At 31.5% G+C, this 10,623-nt stretch overlaps 1 long non-coding RNA gene across 1 annotated transcript; it reads right to left on the reverse strand.

The window, feature by feature from the left end:
* Positions 1-288: 288 nt before the first annotated feature.
* Positions 289-8,321, reverse strand: LOC142324431 (uncharacterized). The gene is made up of 3 exons (XR_012756286.1): positions 7,847-8,321; positions 7,027-7,177; positions 289-548 (listed from the first exon to the last, which is right to left on the reverse strand). It is a non-coding gene; the product is annotated as an uncharacterized LOC142324431 (long non-coding RNA).
* Between the last annotated feature and the right edge of the window lie 2,302 nt (positions 8,322-10,623).

The following is a 10,623-nucleotide window of genomic DNA, read 5'->3' on the forward strand; positions in this document are numbered from 1 at the left end:
TGCCTCCCAAAAAGAAATCTAATGGGGTTTAGGTTCCTTGGTGGCCGTGCGATCAGCCCTCCTCTTCCATTCCGCTTGTTTTGACACCGATGTATAATGCAGCATGGACACGGTTGCTGTAACACGGCGGAGCGCCATCTAGCCGATAGAAAATTATGTATTTGAGCTAAATTTCAACTTTTAGTGGTTAATGGGGGTCACATTAATTCGGCATTAACCAGGTAATGAAAAAAAACTACAAAAAATAAAATTATAAATAAATATTTATTTTCATTATTTTAGGTAAGAATAAGGATGTCAAAAATTAAATTCCACGGAAAACTAAACGAACTGTTCCGGCATTTGCCCTATTGTATCAAGGGAAACCGTGGCAAAACCTTGATAAGAACAGCCTAACAATATTTATGTCTACGATACATTTCACATTACAGGCTTATAACATAGTAAAAAAAAAATTTATACATTACGATAATATTACAATTTTAATTATAATAAATCTTTATGATTTATAAATTTCTTCCACATCTGGTGATATCCATCCTTTTTCCCTGCAAAAAGAAATAAAAATTATATAATAATAACAATCTACAATCTCTTATCAATAAAATGTATCGAAAGGTTTTCACCTGTTACACCCGTCTTCAGGAGAATATAGAAAGAATGGAGTAAAAAAAAACACATCATGTGTTACGGTGGTTCATTAAAAGCACGAGTATATTACTTCAATTCTAACGATCGATTATGAATACATTTTTGATAAAATATTAAAAAAGTCTTATATAATATAAGGAAAATTACAATGAATGTAATCGATATGTGGATTAACAGAATAAAAGTTCTTTGAACAATGAACTCAAACATAGAAATTTACAATTATGTAATCTATTCTGATCGGTTCCAGATAAAAATCTAAACAGCATTTTGATCCTGTGTACTGATATTTGTCATATATATATATATATATATATATATATATATATATATATATATATATATGTATTTCTGAGTTTTGCAACAAAAAAAAAAAAACACATCAATTATTTTCCAGTTATAAATAAATCAAAAAATTATTGTGCTTTAATGAGCAAATATCGTTTACTATGCTTAATTTACAAAATGTATGAACAGAATATTGCCTTTCATAGGAGTGACATAAACAAACAAATCGTTTTCAACTCTAGATGGAGATTAAAATTTAATGAATCAATTTTTATTTTTTAACTAATTTTTCTTCTGCTACCTCTTTAGGCTACCTAATGATGGCATAGAGACCTGCAGTCTGGTCTTTGGAACTGTTGCTAATTGTAATCTTAGTTAGCAGTCAATTTACTGTTAAAGCTAAATATTTAAAACTTATATTTAGGTATAAAATAGATAATAGCGTAGATAGGGCTATTAGTCCCTTAGTCAAATGTATGTAGACTACTCTTGCATCGATTTAAAATACCAAATTTGGCCTTATAATTGGTAAAATAAAATAAAGTTAAACGAAGTCAGGGACGGACTCCCCTTTTATGACTAGACTAATTTACTGTAACAACTCTTCTTTTAGCTGCGCGATTACAATTGCGGTCGATGTCTATACACTGTTATGGTCACAAGCAAGAATTTAGCCATCAAAAGTATCTACCTTCACAAAAAATAGACTTGTTGGCTGTAGTTGAATGAATTGACAGATTCTTGTACATTCAATCCACCAGTATGGATTACGCCATAAGGGCTCACCGTTAATGACAGATCATTTTTCCTCTTGGCTTTGAAGTTTCAAGATGTTACTTTAGCATCCAAGAAAGTTTATTTAAATGAGTTAATTAAATCTTGTATTCTGATGAGTAAATAATAATAATATATTATATACTTTATATACATCGCATCTCTTTTCCGTTAGATTCCAAAATGTGTGTTATAGTTATGATACCGAAGAAAGCAGGAGCAGATAAACGTGAAGAATACAGTAAAATTAGCTTAACTAGTCATGCATCAAAAATCTTAACTAGAATTCTGTGCATAAGAATTGAAAGGATAGTGGAAGCAGTGTTAGCAGAAAACCAGTTTGGTTTCAGGAAAAGTATAGGGACAAGGGAAGCAATTTTAGCATTCAGATTAACAGTGGAAGGAAGATTAAAGAAAAACAAACCTGCATACGTGGCATTTATAGACTTGGAAAACGCATTTGATAACGTAAACTGGAATAAAATGTTCTGCATTTTAAAAAAAATAGGTTTCAATTACAGAGATAGAAGAAAAATTGCTAACATTTATAGGAACCAAACAACAACAGTAATAATTGAAGAACATAAGAAAGAAGCTGTAATAAAAAAGGGAGTTCGACAAGGATGTTCCCTATTCCTGTTACTTTTTAATCTTTACATAGAACTAGCAGTAAATAATATTAAAGAACAATTTAGATCCGGAGTAACAGTACAAGGTGAAAACATAAAGATGCTACGATTTGTTGATGACATGGTAATTATGGCCGAGAGTAAAAAAGATTTAGAAGAAACAATGAACGATTTGGAAGAAGTTTTACACAAGAACTAGCACATGAACATAACAAGAGCAAAACAAAAGTAATGAAATGTAGTAGAAATATTGTAGATGGACCACTGAATATGGAAGAGAAAAGATTATGGACGTAGAACAATTTTGTTATCTGGGAAGTAGAATTACTAAAGATGGGCAAAGCAGGAGCGATATAAAATGCCGAATAGCACAGATGAAATGAGCCTTTATTCAGAAATATAATTTGTTTACATCAAAAATTAATTTCAACGTCAGGAAAAGATTTTTGAAAGTATATGTTTGGAGCACAGCTTTATATGGAAGTGAAACTTGCACAATCGGAGTACCTGAAAAGAAAAGATTAGAAGATTTTGAAATGTTGTGCTATAGGAGAATGTTAAAAATCAGATGGGTGGATAAGTGACAAATGAAAAGGTTTTGCGACAAATTGATGAAGAAAGAAGCATTTGGAAAAATTTAATTAAAAGAAGAGACATATATATATATATATATATAAATATATATAATTTTTTATGACCACATAATAAGAACATTTTGGTCAGCCAATTATCAAAGTCTCTTTGATGGGACTGTTTGAGCCTTGCGTTCCTGCCAGTACTTTTTAATAAGTTCTGTTCTTTGTGCCCTTTCTAGTGTTAAAAATGTTCGTGTTGTATGTTTTTCTGGCGAGTGTGAAGCAGGCGTCTGTTTTTGATTTTCTTGTTTAATTTTATCTTAATGTGGTGTCTTCTGGTGTAAGACAGTTTCCTTAAGATCCTCTCTTATTCCTCCAATCCACCTGCATCCTGTTATGGTGTTTTTCTAGTAGAGATTGTACTATACTAGCTGTCTCAGAAGACTTGAATCTTCTGATTCAAGAAGATTACTACAGTTAAATTTTGGAGTAATAAATTGTAAAGTAATGATACATAAAAAAATTAGCAAAATTTCTCATAACTTTTCATTTTTTAAAAATAAATATTTTGTTAATAGTCTATTAATTATGATTCTGGCCATTTAAAAATATTCTGCTGTTGCTTGCTGTAAGGTATTTCTATGCAATTTATTCAACTTCCACAATAAAAATATATAAATGACATAGAGTATTTATCGTTTTCCATAATTTATTTTAGTGTTCTATTATAATGTTAGTTAATAATAATATACTGAATGTTCAAACATTTGAACGTATTGAGAATTCAAATTATCTATGTCCTGATTTGTTTGATTTATTAACTGTACATAATTTTTTGTTTTTAATTAAACATTAATGTCTTTTTTCTTTTTCCTTTTTTGAAAGTATTATGTATTATTTTTAAATTTATCTATTAGGTTAAATCGATTACATTTATTATCAAATTATTGAATTTGTAACAAAATTATTGAAAATAATGAATTGTATAATAAAAAATAATGTTAATTCCTGAATTTAAAAATTATAAAATTCGTTTACAAACATAAAAAATACCTAATTATTAGTCAGAAGTGATCCATTAGTGAAAAAAAACCTTTTGGCATGCCGAAAGGTGGAGGTAGATTTCACCGGTGCCAAGTAAGGGATAAAAAAGATTTCTACCTTAAAGTTAAGAAAAACTTTAAATTTACTTAATACAACAATGGTTGCATGTGAAATAAAGTTTCACATGTTTAGCCTACAACAAGCCCCATCTTCTTACAATTTCAGCAATGTTTCAGTCATCTCTTGCTGTAAGGGTTGGTCATATCAAACATTGTTTCAGACAAAGGTTTTAAGGTCATGTTTAGAGGACTAACGACCACTTTAAACATATTTGATACTGTGCCTATTGAGGAAGGTATGATTTTTTTTTTTGTCTTCGAAACTTCATTTTTTCCACCCCTTGGACTGATAGATGGTGATATAAAAAATTTTACTTAGATAAGTCTTAGGCCCTTATCCAAAGAATAGTAGGAACTTTAAAGAAATTTGATATTTTACTTACGAAAGTTATAGGGATATTTTGATTTTTGAAAAAATCCCCCCATGGTCTGATTTTGCCCATTAATGAATTCAACCGAGATTTTGGGTTGTTATATTTTATGTATAATTTGAAAGTGATTGGCGAAAAATTATGGCAGTTATCGTGTCCACAAGAAAGTGAAATATATACAGAGAGATATATATATATATCAAAAGATTATATTTAAATAATCTTTTGAGCTGATGGTGGTTTTGGGGTCCTGGGGGACGTGAAACTCAAAGATATGTCAAAATTTTCTAGAAGGCAAATCATGGTACCCATTACAATAGATAACTTTCGTATTAAATCTACCTAAAATTCTATAGAATTTTTAGGTTTCTTAGTTCCAGTATATAAAACTGGAAATGGAACTCTAATGTTACAAAAAATGAAAAAGAGGGGTAATATAAAATATGGAATAAAAGAACTAAAATTTGAAAGGATTCAGAAAAAATTCTTACTCTTTTCCTAAGTGATTATTACACTAATAAATATAATATGCGCAATTGAGTTTACTTGTTTCTTACAACTAATAATGACTTCTAATTAAAATATAAATACTATATTACTTTCATTTTTTTTGTCAGAATTAGGAAAAATCATTTTAATATTTGATTTTTTATTCTGTTAAAATAGTACTGCAAAAGAAACTTCATTAACCCCCACATTACCAAGCAAGGTATTCTAACTAACCCAGGTTGATTTTTTCCTTATAATAATTTTATGTGAAGAGATACATACTTGTGGTTTCATGACTTTGTCCTGAAATAATTGAAATTGTATTCACAATCATGACTGACCCCATTTTTTTTTGTTTTCATAGCTATTATTGACAGGATATATTGGTGGGGTTGTGAGACTTCCCTACTTAGTGTGAAATGCCAAAAATGACAACTGATAATTTTTTCACCGGTTGTCCCTTGGCTGCTGAACTATTAAAACAAAACATGACACTCATTGGTACTCTGTATTCCGATAAGAAAGAGATTCTGAAGGAATATTTGCCCAGAAAGAAGTTCATTCTTCAATGTTTGGTTTCACAAATGACTAGTTTTCCGTGTTCCAAAAAGGGGTAAGTCGGTAATCTTACTCTCTATTGAGCATCACGAGAGGCAAGTGAAGGGTGAAGGAAGTGAATACAAATCTGAAATAATACTCCGTTGCAACAAAACTAAAGGTGCCGTAGATAATGGAGACAAAATGACAAGAGAATACAGCCGTGTTAGAGGAACCAGGGGGTGGCCACTAAGACTTTTCATGGAGATGGTAGATATTTCAGCACTGAATGCATAAATTCTGTACACACAAACATTTCCTGAGTGGCAGGAGAATAATCGGAGCCTATGGAAACTTTTCATGACTGAGCTGGCATTTGTTCTTGGCAAAGGCAACATGGAGGAAAGAGCTAGAAATATCAACAGTCTTAATAAGGAAGTAAAAGACGCACTGAAAGCATGCGGTACTGAAATTCCGACAGCAGTAATCCAACCTGAAAGTTCCAAGTTACCATCACAGTGCTGTCAAGATTGCAAGAGAAATGAAGATAGTAAAACACGATTCTATTGTGTAATGTGCAAGAAACTTGTTTGTAATATATACAAAGAAGAAACTGTTATTGTGAAGCGCATGTTATGCAAAAATGTACCTGAATGAACAGTTCAAAAATGTTATTTTGAGGCAAAGCACTAGTTTACTGCAATGACAGCCAAAACGTATACATTTTTAATTTTACAGGTGTCCATTATTGAATTTCTCTTGTGAATGATATAAAATTTATTGTACTTTGCTTCTACATTCAGTTTTTAATACTTTTAATTATTTGAAAAACTGTATTTCAAAACTAAATAAAGCTATTCGTTGAAAATAACAGAATCTAAAAACAAATATTACACTAAATCACAAAGTAGTACTGGGGTAGTCAAAATACTCTGTTTGGTAAAATAAAGGTGTCGAAAAGCTTGGCAATGGGAGGGTTAATTTAGACCGGGTCTAAGCCATGCCATCAGACAGGTGAAAATAAATTATGGTATGTCATATCAAAAAATCTTCTATTTGAAAAGTTATATTTTACAAACCAGAAATAAATACTAGTTAATTTGAGATACAATACATTATACTTGTTCTTTTGTGCATATTTTTTGTTTCAATTTATTTGAAGTTTGAAGAGATTCTATAGGAATTTTGAAAATTACAAATTCATAATTATTATATAAACATTTAGAGTCGTACATAGCTGGACGATTTCAATTATGATAAAGATGAAAAAGAACTCTAAATCTAACAAGAATTTCCATTAAAACTGATGGCAATCTTGGACATCTCTTCGTAATGCCAGGCAGAAAAAAAGACTTGCACTAATAAGAATATTGTTTTTAGTGTACAACTATTTTACATAAAACATGAAGAGACTACTTACTTATTTTTACGGATCACCAAGATCAAGAAGGGTTTCAAAGAAAGCTTTCTCTTTTGCAATACTATTAAAAAATTTTACTGAAAAATAAAACATTTTTTTTCTACTAAATGTAAGTAATATTGTACTTACTTATGATCGTAGAACGGTGCACTTGTCTCGTACGAGAACATATAAAATATTAAATAATTTAACTGTAATCTGGTGAAAATTTCATTCTCATCGTTTCAAATTCCTCTGTAAAGTTAATGAACAACAAAAGCTGAAATCATGGCAAACATAGCTGTAAATAAAAAAAAAAGAAAAGTATATATTAAACCCCTTAGCATAAGAGCGACAAAAGTTAATCATTTTATATCAGAATAAATTATATCTTAATATTGTGAAATTTAATAATAGATATCGATCACCTTAATTCATTCTTTCTGACTTCGTCAGGAAGATTATTTATTTATTTATTTATTATTTTATTTTGTGATGATTATTTAAACATTACAAAAAAAAGTTGTACATTTGGTTTAAATAAACAGAGAATTATATTTACTCTTCCTCATAAAAAAAAAAACAAATTGCTCTCTTCACTGTAATGTTAAAAAAACATTACCATGAATTCCACTACAGAAAAATGGTTTTAATACCGTTGTTTTTTGTGCAATTCAAATAATTTCTCTCCTAGCACTCAATAAAAGTGTTACAGACTTGATTTTACATCAAATTTACTTTGATGTAAAATTTACATTTTAATAGATACACCCCCCTCTTCTAAGTGGTTATATAAAATAAACAATGAAAAAATTCAAATAAAATTTAAAAAACGCAATAATGTTCAATTTAAACAAAAATTTTAACTTTTTAAACTTTTTAACCAAAATTAAATCGAAGGTCAGGGTATTTAGTAACGCAAATTTAAAGAAAACCTGATTAATGAATTATAAAGCCTAAAGTATCTTACCTAATATCTGTTTTTCTTTAGTTTTCTTATGAATCTTCCTCAGGAACAACTCTTTTCATTCCCCAACAGTAATCGGCAAGCATCTTTAGACCATTTTCCCTGGAAGGATGTTTCCATCTCTGACACATCCTAAGAAAAGTGTTCATTGTGCTTATCAGTTACGTTGCTAAAGTTAAGTGGAAAAAATTTCAAACACCAATGTAAGATATGTAATTTTCTTTAGACATATTTCTATTTGAAGTCCCTTTCTTGATTAAAATTATTTCCTCTGTTAATTTTATTTCTTCATTTTTTGTAATAGTTGTCCTTACATTTGTCCCAATTTTTATTTCATATCATTCTTTTTTCTGGTCTTTATTATCCCATTTTTTCTTTGTTTTCTGTACCTCACCGTACATTTAGACACAACTATATTGTGGTAAGAATCAGTGTCTGTTCCTGGATGTAATTTACATTCCATAATTTAATTTGGAAATCTCTCCTAATAATTATAATAGTCTAGGAGATGGATTTCACAAATATATATAAAACTTCTTTTATAAATTTCAAAAAGAAATCCTCTTGACTGCCAGTTTATACACACAGGGCGGTGTTGGGAGTCTTACACATATCGCCAGTGGCAGCGACCCAATGGCCCCTAACCACCTCCATGCGTAGGCTATCCCTATCCTGCCCACCATGCATGCTTTGGCAGAACACATTATCCACGATAATGTAGCCTCCGTTCACAGTGGAAGTGGAAGAAGTGGAACTTCTTCCTTTCTACATCTATTCACTTGTGAAGCGACCGGTCTAGTAGGGGTCCGGGGTTCGATCTACAGCACCACAATAAGAGGAGGAGGTCGCTGTCTAGATACAATGTCAGCAACACTATAGATCAGGTCATTGTCGGCCCCAATCCGATGGGTTGGAGAGTCCTGCCCACCTTGACAGTAGTGACGACCCCAAGGGAGCCCCCAACCACCTCCTTGTACAGGCTGTCCCCTCACCATCTGTCATATGAAGGCTAGCCCTCGTGCAATAATTCCTGTGCCATCTTGGTTTTGAGGATACCTTCGACCAAGGCAGCCACTTCTCACCATGATATTTCGCCGGTCAACATCGTCTTCAGCAAATTATCTTCGTCAAGCCTACCAACAGCAGCGAAGCACCAGCTTCTCTTGCTATCACCAGTTTATACTTAGTTAAAAATTCTGAACGTGCAGTTCTTTAAGTTTTTAATCTAGCTCATACTATCTTGACTATTTTTCCTTCGCTTTATTATAAAATTAATACATGTAATAAACCTCTGTCAATTGGATAATGTTTAATTTCCCTTCATATGTGAAATCTGATTTATTTAATTCTATTGGTAAGCTGTAATCAAATCTCACTCATGTTTTACAGTGGTATTTCAACGTACATTTGAATGAAGTTTTGCATTTTATTGTACGATCAAATGAAAATTATTCTTTTGATCCATTTTTGTCTAAAAATCAACTCCAAGGTGGTGTTTGATGCCTGCAGGGTAATTAGACAGTTAGATAGAGTCTGAAGGCAAGCTGAGAGCAAGTCTGGTTCTAGCAGAGAATACCAGGTCTGAGGTATTGCTTGGTGATGGGATAGAGATGAATGAGCAGTGTAGTTTTGTCATGGTTATAGATTCCACAAAGGGAGAAGACTGCAAAGCTCGAGTGTTATCGAGCGTTGCTTAAGATTAACGCAGTGACAAAGCTTGACTTGGCAATCAATGCGGTGGGTAAATGCCTTCTCAGAAGGTTTCCAAGTATGTCGCAAGGAGAGCTGATCAGAGGTACTCTTTCCGGCTGGTGGCAGATAGAGCTGCTAAGCAAACAGCTGTGAGTGGAGACAAGGGTAGTGTTCAACAAACGGATATAGTGCAAACCCAAAATAGGACTCTAGTGTGGTTATAGCAGAGGGACATTCTTATGCAGTTTATCTTTACTAATTTTATCTTACTAATTCCATCAAAACATTTTTCTATAATTTGTCTGTCTTCTTGAATAATTTCATTGATCTATGATTTCGCAATTATAACTGAAACTTTGATCGATCATCCATTCCCCCCATGTTAATTATCAAATCAATTTATTTTGAAACATTCAGCCAATTTTAACTTTAAATATTTTTATTAAAATTTTGGCCACTTTTGAACTGTTAAACTCACTTGTAATAATTTTCACTATTAATTACTGTATTAATTACTTAATAAGGTGGTAATAAATTTTAGGTGTTTTTTAACCCTTTAAAACATTAATCTTATCACCGAATTTTTTATTCAAAAATGCACTTTCAAGAAGACTTATTGAATAATTATGATAGTTATATAAACAACAGTATTTATTATTCACAGTTTTAACTGTTTACACAGATGCTCCGAACTAATGATTTTATGATTTTGAAAGTAACACAGATCTATTTTCTTTTTTTCTTTTTGCAATTGTACTGACCGTGGATCAGACCCACTTTTGAAGCATTAGTCAGTCCCCACCCAGTGAGAGGTCGCCACCTATGCAAAACAGCCATACTGACATTATTGGCCACACAATTGCAATTAGTTGCTCAGTGCAATTTCATACACTGAAATAATCTTACACTCCACAATATATGTGAGTGTGTGTGTGTGTGTGTGTGTGTGTGTGCGCGCGCGCGCGCGCGTGTGTGTGTAGACTACTTAACATACTCCTGAAAGTAATTTGTTACATATAAAGACCGAAAATACCCTTTTAGAGAATTGTACATAATATACTAAAAAATACTATGACAAACACATAATA

This window comes from Lycorma delicatula, chromosome 5 (assembly GCF_047948215.1).
Source record: "Lycorma delicatula isolate Av1 chromosome 5, ASM4794821v1, whole genome shotgun sequence".
Taxonomy (NCBI): domain Eukaryota; kingdom Metazoa; phylum Arthropoda; class Insecta; order Hemiptera; family Fulgoridae; genus Lycorma; species Lycorma delicatula.